A 16,076-nucleotide genomic window follows, 5' to 3' on the forward strand; every position below is an offset into this window, starting at 1 on the left:
TGACCAGGCCACAGTCAGGAGGATGCCCCGAGCGAGAGATGGGCAAAGGCTCAGGCAGTGATCCCAGCTGTGGCTCTGTGACGACCTGACGACCCGCTTCCAGGGCGAGACGCAACTGATCCCCAAGGAGCAGAAGGAAGGGGCAGACAGACTAGGCATCATCCCTGACGAGCGCACCAAGGCTGGCGGCTCTTCCATGGTCAGAGCAAGTCAGCCACCTGCTTGTCCTGAGTCAGAGGTTTCACTTTGCCCCTCTCTGCCCTGCCCCTCCCCTCATCCTTTTTACTTCTCTTGACCTGGACCATCACCTCCTGCCTGAGTGCTCCTATCGGGCCAGCTGATAGGATGGTGCTCCTCTCAGGTCCTTGATATGAGAGCAGATTAGATTAGAAGGTACCTTGACCTTAGCTCTTGGACTGCAAGATCAAATCAGTCCATCCTAAAGAAAATCAGTCCTGAATATTCATTGGAAGGACTGATGCTAAAGCTGAAACTCCAATACTTTGGCCACCTGATGAGAAGAACTGACTCAATGAAAAACACCCCAATGCTGGGAAAGATTGAAGGCAGGAGGAGAAGGGGACGACAGAGGATGAGATGGTTGGATGGCATCACTGACTTGATGGACATGAGTTTGAGCAAGCTCCAAGAGTTGATGATGGACAGGGAAGCTTGGCGTGCTGCAGTCCATGGGGTCGCAAAGAGTCGGACATGATTGACTGAACTGACTGACTGACCTTAGCTCAGAAATTCCCTCACCTAAGAAGCCACATTCCTCGATCCCTCCCAGCCAGTGGGAGACCCTAAGATGTAGGCAGGTGCCAGGGAGAACCAGGGCCCTCAGCTGGTCCCCTCGTCTCTTGCCTCATGGCCCCCTGTGGGGCAGTCACACCTCCTGCTCTTGAAAGGATCCCAGGGGCCAGAGCCAAGCCCTCCTGCTCCTTCAGTAACCAGTAGCTCAAGTCTTCTGGGGAGCTCACCCCAGAGCTCCAGGGCCCATGAGTGATGACCGGGAGAGCCAGCTCTCAGGTCCCATGGACTAAGGCTGTCAGAAGGCAAAGAGACTCGAAGTCATTGCCCTCCTGACATCCCTTTGTCCACTGTGCCCTTCACAGCTTTGAAGGCAAGGTCAAGTCTAAACGGATGTGACTTCAAGTGCTCTCATCCATGTTGAGTTTTTCTCACCTTCCACAGGCCTGTCTTCATCTGATAAACCCAGGCACCTCAGAAAGCTTACTCTGGCCCGGGGCTCAGCCCTGGCTTCACTTGTCCATGGAGTCAAGACCGTTGGGGCTGTGCCAGTGAGCCCAGCTTGTATGCCCTTTAGAGACCCTGTGCTCTGCTTCCTGCCCCTGTGGCATCCCCACAGCATCCAGGGGACCAGGTCAGTGGCAGTCATGTGCAGTGAACAGCACCAGCTTCTCCAACCACCCCCCCAAGATGACTGGGTCCCACTGGGCCTGCCCCATCCAGGTTCCTCCATGGAGAGGTGTCTCCCCGACCGGCTGACCATCACAGAAGTTCTGCTAAGATAAAAGGGAATCAGCTCAGGTTCTTTCTTCCTCTTACACACATTGATCAACCCACCCACTCCACTGTCCAGGGAGGTGACCTGAAGGGGGCCTTTGCCCAGCCACAGAAGGCCACTACCTCTCTTCCTCCACAGACTTTGTGCTTGATGTCTTCATGAAAGGCCCTCTGGAGACATCTGCTCAATGTCTTCTAAGCAGGGAAACTACTCCAAGGTGTCGTTTTCTGCCCTAGGAACCCCTCCTCTGACCCACCTTTGATGCCTTCCGGGGCATTTGTTTATGGAAGTGTCCCAGGGGAGGGACATGGAGACCAGGCCAGGTGCAAGATGCTGCTGGGGCTGGCAGTGGGGCTGGAGGCCCTTCGGGGGGCCCTGGGTATGTCAAGGTGCAGGCGCACCGCCCAGCAGGAGGCTGGCCAGACCCTGGTTCCAGGCGCCCCCACCTGCCATTCTGATGGCCGCTGTCCTCCCAGCCCCATCTCTGTGGTCCCCATGTTGCCCTCTCTGCTGCCACTGCAGGCCTTGGATTTCCCTCTGGGTCTCTCAGCTTCTCACTCGACCTCTCCCCTCCCCTCCCCTCCACCTCTGTCTTCTGTCTGACCTGAGAGTCCCCAGGCTTCCAGGAGAGATGATCTCCAGGCTTCGGGGCATGGGTAGTTTTACCCAGTTTCCTGGCCCCTCTGGGGACAGTGAGTTAAGGTCCATTAGGATTCTAAGCTCCAAGCTGGGCCCCACTGGGGTTGAGGAAGAGTCTCTGGCACCCAGCGGGGCCCTCCAAGCAGGAGAGAGCTGGCCGTGCCCTGGTCTGATAGCTGAGGCCAGTGGGAGCCTGGGCACTCCCACCCACAGCCGCTCTCCACCACACACTCAACCTCTCAGCAAACCAGCCAAGCGCGTGGGTGGCTGGGCCCACAGCAGGCCCTGGAAATGTGGACGTGAGGATGGCACTGCTTTGGGGGAAGGAAGGTCCGGCCTTGCGGGACAGTGGTGATAACAACTCGGGGGCCCGTGAGCATTTCAGACAAAAGGAAAGAATGGCAGGAAAGACTCAGGAGCCCAAGGATCAGGGTCTGCTTGACACGCCAGTGGGGCAAGCTTCCGTCAGCCCTTGAACTGTCAGCATATGAAAGGAATCTGACTACGGTGGCAAACGTGTAGTTTGCCGCAAGAGGACATTAAAAAAAAAAAAAAAAAGTCATTTTTCTCCCAGCACTGATTTATGAGAGAACTATTTTAACTATTAAAAATTAAAGATAGAACACTTAGAATATAAGATACTGTGACCAAGATAGGGCAGCTGGCAACTTGGCCGATGTGTCCTGATCGATTTTCTGTATCTCACTGTCCTTTGATTTTCTTGCTTTATTGCTGACTGCTGAACACTTTATCAAGGGCCAGCCCCTCCAGGGGACTGGCCTTCTGGGAAGTGCTGATAGAGGGGCCTGTGCAGGTGGAGCAAGAGCTGGAGCCCTGAGGAGGGAGGGGCCACACAGGAGGGACTCTGGACCTCACACTCCAGAGTCCAGATTTTATCCCCCAGCCGATGTGGAGCCAGGAGTGGCTCCCAGGGAATGGATGCTGTGGTCAGATCCCCACTTTGGGACAAGCACTCATTGCCACAGCTGTAAGGATAGACCGGAGGGAGAGAGACAGGGGAGCCTAGGGGAGGGGGCTGGTGGAAATGATGAGGGTCTGTCCCAAGGTGGGGACAGTGGCAGTGGGCCTGGAGAAAGGGGCGGAGCCAGGAAGAGGAAGGTGTCCTTCCCCATTCACGTGGGACCATGAACAAAGATAACCTCGGGAGGGCAGAACCAGGAGAAATGGGCTTAAGATTAAGGATTAAAAATAAGAACACCCTGCCTGGAAAGAACGTGGCACGTGACACTTTGGTGAGAGTGGACCAAGGCAGAGAGCCTTTTGGAAGGTGGAAGAGGAGTGGGCAGCAGGCAGCTCACAGTGGGGGCACTTGAACTTGGGGTCCACCTCTTGTACCACCTTAGTCAACTCACTAACCTCTCCATGCCTTAGTTTCCTCATCTGTAAAATGGGAACCAAATAGTAGCTGACTCATAGGGTTGCTGGGAAGTTTACATTAAAGATGTGTAGAGCCCGTAGATGCCCAGCTCCATAGCCATGGCCTGACATTAATATGCATTGTCACTCTATCCCCCAGCACCCACACAGCCCCCAGAGCACAGAAGGGATTATTAATTTTGGTGATGGGGGCGCAATCAGGGCAAAATACTAGGCCTGGCTTCAGGGCTCAGAGCCTGCCTTCTGGGGTCCTGGGCAGGGTTTGGACCGCCCCTGGGCTCGCTTGGGCAGCTCTTACCTGCCACTCCCACGCACGCGCCTAACGGCGACCAAGATGGAAACCTGCTGGACTTGTGACAGCATGGTCCCAGGAATGGAAGGGACTCGCACCCCCTGGAAGGTTCTCTGGGGTCCACCAGTCCACCTACAGGAGGCAGGCAGGGACAGGGGGCAGAGGGTCTGGGCACCACAGGAGGGAGCGCGGACTGGAGGAGGCGGGAGTGCGGAGCTGGCTCCTCAGTCACCCACCTCCCTCCCACAAAGAACCAGCGCCCTCCAGAACCAAATCCTCATCCCCTGCCCCACCCCAGACCTGCTGCTTGCATTTTTGCCACCGAGGAACATGCCTTTCAAGGCACCGTCACCCCTCAACTCCCCCACCCGGCCCCCACCCACTCACCCTCAGTAGACCCTGAGTCTGCTACTTCCCTTAAGCTCTGTGGGGCCCTGAGCCCTGGCTTTTCCTGCCGCCTCTGAGCCTCCAGAGTTTGCTAATCACATCTTCACTGAACACCCTGAAACACACCCGTGGTCTTGGCGCCATCCGATGCGAGCCCTTCCTTAGGAGGAAGTCTGGCCGCCCACCTTGACTTGGCAGCCGCAGCCAGCTCGCCAGCCCCCACTCACAGCCCTGTGCTGACCCGGGGAACTTGCTTTCTCTTTCTCCTCTGCTTCAAATGCGAGTCCTCCAGCAACTGGCCTGATCACATCCTACCCCTCCTGTCAGGGCTCAGCCAAGCGACACCCCCAGGCGGGGCTCAGGGCCTGTCAGCGCTCTGGGTGCTTGACGGACATCCAGGGAGTCTGTCGGTGAGACCATCTCCAGCACAAGCAATGCGCTCACACCCCGTGGTCTCAGGAATGCGCAGAGAAACCAGCGAACAGAAGAAAAGGAGGGAGATATTTTTAATGAAGACCAGGCAAGATTAGGCAAGAGGAGACAGGACAGATATGAGTCAAAGATTACTCAGATGTTCCTGGCCTGGGAGGCAGAGATGGTCGTCACTGTCCACGGCCGTGGCAGAGCTGGGCCTCTGTCTGGGCCTCGAGTGATACAATGCACCTCCCCTTCCCCTCCTGCTTCTTGGGGCTGGGGGCCTGACATCCCAGAGGCGGAGCGCAGCGCAGACCGGGGCCACGGATGCTTAGGGCATCTACAGGGCACAGTCCTCGGGATGTCAACATTAAAAAACAACAACAAGACTATCTTGCTAAAATATAAACAATAAAACAAAACAGTAGTGTGCTGACCGCGTGTGTGCTGTACATGAAACTGAAGGGAAGACCTAAACGAAGACAGGAAAGTTAACATTTTCTCAAAGGATACGATTGCTGAGTCGAAAGCAGGAAGACAGAATTCTGCAGATATTCTGCATTTAGACAAGAGGGAAATCAGAGGCACATAAACAAACTGGTAATTTTTCACGTGCAAAGAAGCTAAGGGTTTTCATCAACTCCCAGGCTCAGGCCGAGCCACGGGACAGACGAGGCTGCCAGAACAGCCGTGGCCCTCAAGCTGCACCAACAAACTCACATTAACTGGGTCAGGACCCCTCTGCACCATCTCTGTGGTTTAACCAGCCCAGGGGCCTTCCTCAAACCTGAAATGAGATCTACCAGGAACATGTATACTCTGCGGTCCATTCACTAGCGGACGAGCAGGTATGAGGGGTCTGGGGACCACCTCTTCCCAGGAACCACTGAAAGTGAGGGCTTCTTTTGGAGAAAAAGAGACGTGGACAGACAGACCTCTTCTGTTTGAGGGAGGTTTTCTTTGCCAAAGAGAGAAAACAGGAAGTGTTTCTCTGGAGAGCAGAGGGAAGAAGAAGAAGCATAAGTGATAAGGTGTCAAGATGATCAGTGATGATGAGACTCATTAATGAGCAATCCTGCTGGATTAGCAGGAGAAAGCAAAGAGTCCTTCAGACAGCAAGGAAACCAAACCAGTCAATCCTAAAGGAAATCAACCCTGAATATTCATTGGAAGGACTGATGCTGAAGCTCCAAAACTTTCGCCGCCTGATGCAAAGAGCCGACTCATTGGAAAAGACCCTGATAGTGGGAAAGATTGAGGGCAGAAGAAGGGGGTGACAGTGGATGAGATGGTTAGATAGCATCACTGATGCAATGGACAAGTCTGAGCAAACTCCAGGAGATAGTGAAGGACAGGGAAGCCCAGCATGCTACAGTCCACGGGATCACAAAGAGTCAGACCCAGCTTAGCAACTGAACAACAGCAACTTATTTGAAGTAAAATGTATCCCATTTTAATAGTCAAAAACCTATGTACTGGGACTTTAGTGGCTAAGACTCTGCACTCCCAGTGCAGGGGACCCAAATTCGTTCCTGGGTCAGGAAACTAGATCCCATAGGCTACCATGAAGACCTGGTACAGTCAAATAAATAAATATTTAAAAATAAAATAAGCCTGTGTACCATTAATCATCTGCTCCTCAGCCTGGCTGGGGGCCTGTTGACAGGAGGAAGGAATGCTCCTATGAAAAGCAGGCTGTGCCTCTCTTTCTGAGCCACCACCTTCCAGTAACTCACCAAAGTGGCCAACAACAAAGTCGGGAGGAGAGGCCCCTATTGTGCGCTCTCCAGGCCTTTCAGAAACGGGGAGCTGCTCCTTTGACCACGTTTTCACCTGAACCTACGAGAAGAGGGTTGCTGCAGACGTCAAGGGAAGGTGCGCCATTTAACAAGGAGCACCAGGGTCCCCATGACAAACGGGGAGCGCCTACGACGTACACAGCGTGCAGCTGGCATTGTTGGAAACAAACAAGATAAAGGCAAGATTCTTGCCAAGAGAACTGAGGTTCACACTGAGCGCAGGGGTTACTCCACCAGCCGAGATAGCTTCCTGAAACGTGTGAGAGAACATGACCAGAAACAGAAGGAAGCATAAAGAAAGTTCTTTGGGTTCAACTGAAGTGCCAGCCTGCTCCACCCAGAGAACCCCAGTCTGTGAGAACCAGTGATGGAGAGGCTGCGCTGCTGGAACCCGTTCCCTGTGAAGTCGTGGCTTGATAGCTGTAAAAAAAAAAAAAAAAAAAAAAGTAAAAGCAAAAGACCTCTGTGTGTGGAAGTGTCAGTTGCTCAGTTCTGTCCAACTCTGTGACCCCATGGACTACAGCCCGCCAGGCTCCTCTGTCCATGGAATTCAATACTGGAGTATTCCCCCCTCGAGGATCTTCCCAACCCAGGGATTGAACCGGAGTCTCCTGCATTGCAGGCAGATTCATCTCAGCCACCAGGGAAATCCCTAAAAGACCTCTGGACTGTGGGGGAGAAAAGAAGAGAGGAAGGAGGAGGAGGGAGGTAGTGCCAGAGCTGAAATTTGAGGAGCGTCGGGGTTCTACAAGCAAATGAAGGGAAGTCTTTGCGGCCAGGAAAGACTCAGGGGTGGAAACAGAAGCTTCAGAATAAACTACTGAGTGTAAAGTGGGACTGAGATGAGCCTGGAGGTAGGGGTCGGTCCACGCTCTGCTCCGGAGCTTATCAGTTCAGTGGGGGCCACTCAAAGGCTTCGGCCAGGAGATCGGCATGGTCTGCAAGGAGCCAAGAGGTGCTAGCCAAAAAAGAAAAAATGGAGAAAACCTAGCTACTTTAAAAGTAAGACCTTCTCTCGCTGCTGCTGCTGCTGCTGCTAAGTCGCATCAGTCATGTCCAACTCTGTGGGACCCCATGGACTGCAGACTACCAGGCTCCTCCGTCCATGGGATTTTCCAGGCGAGAGTACTGGAGTGGGATGCCATTGCCTTCTCCTTCTCTCGCTAGGAAATCCAAATGAGTTACAAACCAGGAATAAGTTCTGTACTACATTTAAGTGACACAGGACCAATACCCAGAATATATAAAGAGCTGTATGAGTCAATGAGAAGGTGCGGGGGGTGGTAGGGTGGGAGGCAAAGGAAACAGCAATAGCACCGAAGAGGAAGCACAGTCGCCCCATAAACAGATGCAAAGATATTCAGCCTCAGTAGCAACAAAGCAAAGAAAGTCTGTCTTGCCCACATTGGCATAAATTTTAAAAATAGGAGAATCACTAAGTGTTGAAGAAGGTGTGGAGTGGTGTGGGAACTCCCACCCACTGCCGACTGGAGCACAGATCAGTGCAACAATTTTAGAAAGCAGTTTGACATTCGGACACCCTTGAACTTTGCCACGTCTCTGAACATCTGCATATCCTTGGCTCAGCAATTTTAACTGCCTAGAGCCATTATTTTGCTGACTAAGATCCATCTAGTCAAGGCTATGGTTTTCCTGTGGTCATGTATGGATGTGAGAGTTGGACTGTGAAGAAGGCAGAGCGCCGAAGAATTGATGCTTTTGAACTGTGGTGTTGGAGAAGACTCTTAAGAGTCCCTTGGACTGCAAGGAGATCCAACCAGTCCATTCTGAAGGAGATTAGCCCTGGGATTTCTTTGGAAGGAATGATGCTAAAGCTGAAACTCCAGTACTTTGGCCACCTCATGCGAAGAATTGACTCATTGGAAAAAACTCTGATGCTGGGAGGGATTGGGGGCAGGAGGAGAAGGGGACGACAGAGGATGAGATGGCTGGATGGCATCACCGACTCGATGGATGTGAGTCTGAGTGAACTCTGGAAGTTATTGATGGACAGGGAGGCCTGGCATGCTGCGACTCATGGGGTCGCAAAGAGTCGGACACGACTGAGCGACTGAACTGAACTGAACTGAGAGCCATATTTCTCAATATTGAGGAGCAGTTTCGGTTTTGATTTTTCATTTGTTGGGGGAATAATGGTTTTGTAAAATATGGTAAAAATGAATTCCTAAAAATGAGGTGAAAATAGACATACAGTATACAAGCCCTGATATCTTATTATTAGATTCAACAGACATCAAGCTACTTATGTATATGAAGGAGATGCATGAGAATGCTCCTGGCAAATTGTTTTGTAGCCACAGAAACAAAAAGTAACTCACATGTCCAATCACAGGATTAGAGCTTGGAGGAAAAAATGTGGAATAATCACATAATGGATTATTATGGACTATGATAAAGTGATTAAAATAAATGAACTGTAACCCTGAAGCAACAACAATAAACTCTCAGAAGCATAATTGAGAGAGGAAAAAACAAACCTTAGAAGACTCTAATATGATGCCTTTCATTTAAAAATATATATTTATGTATTTATCTGGCTGTGCTGGGGAGAAGGCAATGGCACCCCACCCCAGTACTCTTGCCTGGAAAATCCCATGGACGGAGAAGCCTAGTGGGCTGCAGTCCATGGGGTCGCGAAGAGTCAGACACGACTGTGCGACTTCACTTTCACTTTTCACTTTCATGTATTGGAGAAGGAAATGGCAACCCACTCCAGTGTTCTTGCCTGGAGAATCCCAGGGACGGGAGCCTGGTGGGCTGCCGTCTCTGAGGTCACACAGTCGGACACGACTGAACCGACTTAGCAGCAGGGTCTTTGTTGTGGCACATGGGATCTTTGACTTTCCTTGCAGCATGCAAACTCTTGTCTGTGGCACGTAGGACCTAGATCCCTGACCAGGGATCGAACCTAGGCTCCCTGCATTCGGAGCATGGAGTCTTAGCCACAGGGAAGTTCTCTATGATGCCTTGTTAAAAAACAACTTCATCAAAGTGTAATTTACACTTCCCTGTTGTTGCGTAATTCACCCATTGTAAGTGCACAATCCAATGATTAATAGATTATTTGGAGAATTGTGCAACTACCACACTATCTAATTTCAGTGCATTTCCATCACCTTCAGAATAACCCTCGTGCCCATTTTCAGTCACTCGTCATTCCCACCCCCAGCCAACCCCTGATCTATATTCTGTCTCTGTAGATTCGACTTTGCTGGGCATTACATATAGATGGAATCATACCATATGGAGCCTCTTGTGTCTGGGTTCTTTCACTTAGCATTATGCTTTTGGAGTTCATCGTGTTGTAGCATGTATCAGAACTTCATTCCCTTTGATTGTCAACTAAGATTCGATTGTGTGGATCTACCACGTTCTATTTACCCATCCGCTGATAGACATTTGGGTTGCTTCCACCATCTGACTCCGTTGAGCAACGCTGTCCTGCATGCAAGTCTTTGCACAGACATGTGCTTTCGTTTCTCTTAGGTACATACCTAGGTGACACTGTACTTGTAAGTCTCTAAAACAAGCAAATTAAAAAATGCGATGTTTAGAGATACATATAAAGTACTGAAACTCTCCTTCACAAGAGACAGCATGAAAAAAACAGCATTCAGGGGCATGTGGGTGTGGGGCTGGGAGATGAGAGGGGGAGGATGGGACTCAGCTAGACAAGCATCATGGTGGGTAGACTTACAGGTCTGCATGTTATTCTGCTTCATGACTTACATATACATTAGATATCATATATGCATACTGTTTGGAGAAGGCAATAGCATCCCACTCCAGTACTCTTGCCTGGCAAATCCCATGGACGGAGGAGCCTGGAAGGCTGCAGTCCATGGGGTCGCTAAGAGTTGGACACGACTGAGCGACTTCACTTTTACTTTTCACTTTCATGCATTGGAGAAGGAAATGGCAACCCACTCCAGTGTTCTTGCCTGGAGAATCCCAGGGACGGCAGAGCCTGGTGGGCTGCCGTCGTCTCTGGGGTTGCACAGAGTCGGACACGACTGAAGCGACTTAGCAGCAACAGCAGCAGCATACATACTGTTTGTATTCTACATGACATATATATTGCATAATAAGACACTTTAAAAAATGAAACCCTGTCTCCAATACTCAACAATCCCACTCGGTTCTCACCTCAAGATAACCAGGCCCCCTTTCTGGCCACCTGTCCACACTCAGCCTGTTCTCGGCTCCCTCTGCTCCAGCCGCACTGGCCCCCTTAGCTGTTCCTCAAGTCAGGGAACAACCCTTAGAGGGAGATGAGTAAAAACGCTTGTAGCTGTTTTAGACAAGAGGAAGCAGGCTCAAAGAGGTATTTTGCTCAGGTCATAAGGCTTTTAAGTGTGACCTGGACTTTTCTGGCCCCTGATCCAGTGCTGTTTCTCCTGCAGTTGGCTTTTGGGATCCATGTGAGTCAAGGCTGAATAAATATCGAGAGGTGAGGTTCGCATGAGTTGAGGAGCCAGAGCTCTTCACGTTTGCGTGCATGTGTGCTAAGTTGCTTCAGTTGTGTCCGACTCTTTGCAACCCTATGGACTGTAGCCTGCCAGGCTCCTCTGTCCGTGGGATTTTCTGAGCAAGAATACTGGAGTGGGGTGCCATGCTCTCCTCCAGGGGAATCAGAGGAGGGAATAGAACCCTCACCTCCTATCTCCTGCATTGGCAGGCCGGTTATTTACCACTGATGCCACCTGGGAAGCCTCTTCTTGTTAGAGGCAGGAATTGATCTGGTCTTTGAGAGATGAGAGGGTTTTGGTTAAGCAAAGAGGAGCATTATGGGTATCCAGTGAGAGTACCCCCGGCTCTCCTCAAAGCCAATCAATAATCACAAGATTTCTTGATGGACGTAGAATGATGGAAGTCAACATTTGGGCATTTTTTTTAAAACTACTTAAAAAATTTTTTTTTTCAGCCACGCCCCACAGCTTGTGGGATCTTAGTTTCTGAACTAAGGATCGAACCTTGGCCTCTGGCAGTGGAAGTGCTAAGTCCTAACCACTGGACTGCCAGGGAATATTTTTTTTAATAACAGGTTTATTGAGATATAATTTATGTGTTATAAAATCCCCCCTTTCAAATTGTATGATTTGGTGGGTTTTAGTATGTTCAGAGTTGTGCAGCCGTCACTACTAATTTTAGAACATTTTCATCATCTCATCAAGAAAGTCCACACCATTGGTGGTCAGTCACTCTCATCCCCTCTCCCCCAGCCACTGGCAATCACTGCTCTACTTCCTGTCTCCCTGGATTTGCCTATTCCAGACATTTCATGTAAATGGATTTATACAACATGTGGCCTTTCCCTCGGCACCGTGTTTCAAAGGCTCATGCATGTTGCAGCAAATAGCCCTTCATTTCTTTTTATGGCTGAATAATATTCCACGGGGTGAATATCCCACATTCAGATTATCTCTTTCATCAGGAGATGGACATCTTAGGTTGTTTCCAATTTGGGGCTATTATGCCTAGAACTGGAATCACAGGGTCGTACGACATCGCTAACATTTTGAGGAGCTGCCAAACTCTTTTTCCAACGTGGCTGAACCATGTTACAATCTCACCAATGATTCAACGGCTCCAATTTTTCCATTTGTTATAGTCCGTCTTTTTGGTTTTAGGCCTCTTGGTGGGTGTGCTTCCCAGACGGCTCAATACTAAAGAATCCACCTGCCAATGCAGGAGACGTGGGTTCAGTCCCTGGGCTGGGAAGGTCCCCTGGAGAAGGAAATGGCAACCCACTCCAGTATTCTTGCCTGGAGAATCCTGTGGACAGAGGAGCCAGCCCAGTGGGCTACAGCCCATGGGGTCCCACAGAGTCGGACAGGACTTAGTGACTAAGACTGCACGTGCACATGGAGGATGTGAAGTGACTAAGGCTGCACGCGCACGTGGTGGATGTGAAGTGGTGTCTCATTGTGATTCGATCTACATTTCCACGATGACTGATGGAGCTGTGTGTCTTTTTATGTACTTAATTGGTCAGGTGTGTTTCTCTCCAGAAGGTCTATTGAAATCCTTTGCCCAGTTTTAGTTAGTATTTGCCTTTTTATTGTTGAGTTATAAGAGCTCTTCATACTTTCTGAACACAAGTCCTTTATCATATTCATGCTTTGCAAATATTTTCTCTCATTCTGTGGGTTGTCTTTTTTTTTTTTTTTTTTGGTCCACAAAGTGAGTCTTCCCTCCACCAGGATCGAAGCCCAGGCACTCTGCAGTGGAGCAGAGTCCTAACCACTGAATTGCCAGGGAATTCCCTCGTGAGTTGTCTTTTCATTTTCTTGATGGTCCTTTGAAGCGTGAAAGCTTTTAATATTGAAGAAGACTATTTTGTCTAGTTTTTCTTTTGTCACTTATGCTTTTGGTGTCATATCTAAGAAGCTGTTGCCTACTCCCAAGATCACAAAGATTTATACTTGTTTCTTCTAACATTTTTATGGTTTTAGCTCTCACAGTAAGCCTGTGATTCATTTTGGGTCAATTTCTGTAAATAGCATGAGGTAGGGGTCTAACCTCATCCTTTCGAGTGTAGAAATTCAGTTGTCCCAGCTCCATTCGTCAAAAAGACGTTCTTCTCTTTCCCCCTACCCCAAAAGTGCCATTTAAATTGTCCTCATATCCTTGTCAAAAATTGATTGAACATAAATGCAAAGGTTTATTTCTGGACTCTTAATTTTATTTCATTGTTGGGTGTATTTTCTAAGGGATTAAAAAATAATAATTTTATTTATTTATTTATTTAGTTTTGGCTGCATCGAGTCTTCATTGCTGTGCAAAGACTTTCTCTAGTTGTGGCAAGCGGGCTACTCTCCAGCTGTGGTGCCCGGGCTTCCCGTTGCGGTGGTTTCTCTTGTTGCAGAGCATGGTCTCTCGAGCACGGGCTCAGCAGTTGTGGCGCATGGGCTTAGCTGCTCTGTGGCAAATGGGATCTTCCCAGACCAGGGATCAAACTTGTATCCCCTGCATTGACAGGCGGACTCTTAACCACTGGACCACCAGTGAAGTCCCTAAGGGATATTTTTCTAACTGTGGTGATTGGTGACCTGTCCTTCCCTAGAGAGTGATGCAGAGATGGGCAGCTCTCCAAGGCAGACTGCATTTCCTGGGTGGGTCAGGCCCTGGTGACATCATAATCACGTCCTCCCCCAGGATTCGGAACCCTCTCCATTGTTCTGCGGGCAGCTAGGCGGTGGCTGACTGAGCTAAGGGTCTTATCTCTTTACTACCTCTTGAGGTTATTATCGGAGAAGGCAATGGCACCCCACTCCAGTACTCTTGCCTGGAAAATCCCATGGATGGAGGAGCCTGGTAGGCTGCAGTCCATGGGGTCGCCAAAAGTCAGACACGACTGAGTAACTTCATTTTCACTTTTCACTTTCATGCATTGGAGAAGGAAATGGCAACCCACTCCAGTGTTCTTGCCTGGAGAATCCCAGGGACGGGGGAGCCTGGTGGGCTGCCGTCTATAGGGTCGCACAGAGTCAGACACGACTGAAGCGACTTAGCAGCAGCAGCAGCAGCACCAAATAAGATCATTATAAACACCAAATAAGATCATTTGTACAAAAGAATTTAGAAAGGTCTAAAAAGGTATCCAAATGTAAGTTGTATATACTTTTAGATCATCTTCCAACCCCTTCAGCCTTTGCTTTTATGGCTTCTCAGCGAGGCCGAGGCTGTTCCATGCTGAACACAGTGCCTCACCCAGATGTCTATAGACATGGTCACCAGGCCATGTGTCTGACCTGAAGTTGGAACACTTGCCCCCCAGCCTCCCAGATCAGGTGCTCAAGAGCTCCTCAGAGGTGAGGCCGGCTCAACCCTGTCTCCCTCCTGCTTTCCACGCTTTCTTTCCTGATAGAGAAGGACTGCCTGGTTTCAAGCTAAGCCTCAGACTCTTTATCCTCTTTACCCTTCCTCCCACTCCAAGACCCCTGCTTTGGGGCCTGAAGGGGTGCCGCTCTCATAATCTCCCTACCCAGGCCTTAGTTGGTGGGGAGACTGTTCCCCCCTGGAAGACAGCAGCTCCCTGTGCACACGACCCATGCCCTGAAAGCCTTAGGACCGCTGGGTTGAGACCTGGCGAGCCCTGCAGAGGAGAGGCCAGGCTCCTGTCCTTGGTGGGGCTGCTCTGATCCCAGGTGTCCACTGTGCCAGTCCTGAAGTGTCCACTGGTATAAAGCCCTCCTCTCCCCTTCCTCCCCTCCCCTCCCTCCTGCCTGCATCCACAGTGTCTCACAACCACACTGACAACGCCCTGCCACCCCCCCCTCCTAGGGCTGGGGCAGCCACCCCCCTCTTCTCCCCACCTCCTTCCCCTCACCTCCATCCTCCTCCACACATCTCCCTGGCACCATGCCACCTGACAACCCAGCATGGTCTCGGGCCCCTCAGCCTCCTGCACCCACTCCCTAGGTGCGGCGAGCCCACATGTCCTCAGAGCCCCAGGCTGCCGAACAGGTGGGGGTCTCCTGAGCAGCTGCGGCCGGCTTCTTCCCTGCTCCCTCTGCGCAGCCTCTGCTTCCTCCGTCTCCCTGCCCACACCCTTGTCAGTGTCTGATCAGTCCTCCCACCTCTGGGGAGGACACCATGATGCTGAGGACTTAGGGGAGGACCCTCAGCCTCCACAGCCGCCCCAAGAAGATGCCAGTGTCCTTCCTCCCCCGTGCCTGTCACACAGGGGGAAAGACTGATGGGGAGTGTGGAAACCTGGGGTGACTGGGAGCAAGCCATTCAACCTGGGTCTTAGCATCTTCCTCTGTCGTCTCTGTGGTCATCTTTGTAGCTCTCCAAATTGGCAAGTCTGTGTGATTGTTCTTGCCTGAGCAAATGACAGCTTGTGTGAAGGAAGCCGGTGTGCCTGTGGCTCTATGTCTCCCCTTCCAGAACAAACCTCCATTCTTTCCCCCATCTCACCGCCCCCACCCCAAGTCCCCAGGTGAACTGGGGTCCCTGAGCATCTGCCCAAATGCCTGCAGAAGCCTAGGCGCTCCCCAACCCATGCAGGCCACACCCAAGGCCTCGTGAAGAAGCGGGACCGGGTGACGGTCATTAACCCTGTCTCGCGGCACTAGCGACTCTGCGGACAGCTCCCCCACCTTGTCCTTCCGAGCCCAGAGAGTCCCGGGCGGTAAGGCCGGAAGACTGAGCGTCAGAGGCCGCTGGGCTCCGGGTCCCTGCACCGAGGCTGAGTGATGGAAGGGAAGTGCACGCCGGCAGGCTGGGGTATTCCAGCAAACTGCTGGGTCTCTCAGCTTCATAGGTGTGGGGTGAATGTGTGTGTGTTGGAGGAGGGGGGTTCTCCTTTCTAGCCTCCCCTGCGAGAGCCTGACCTAAGGCCCGTCCGCCACTCCCTCCCACCCCCACCCCAGCTGCATCTCGCCGGGGGCCGCCTCGGCCCCTCCTCGGTCCGGCGCCCCTGCCCGGGGCGGGCCAGGAAGCCTCGGTCCCCGCCCCGCTCCGTTAGGCCCGCGCGGCGGCCGGGGGACTTTGGAGCAGAGGAGGAAGCGCGGCGGGGCGGGGAGGTGGGGGTGTGTCGGAAGGCGGCGGCGGCGGCCGGGTTTTATAACCCGCAGGGCGGGCGCTGCGC

This window comes from Ovis aries, chromosome 11, assembly GCF_016772045.2.
Source record: "Ovis aries strain OAR_USU_Benz2616 breed Rambouillet chromosome 11, ARS-UI_Ramb_v3.0, whole genome shotgun sequence".
Taxonomy (NCBI): domain Eukaryota; kingdom Metazoa; phylum Chordata; class Mammalia; order Artiodactyla; family Bovidae; genus Ovis; species Ovis aries.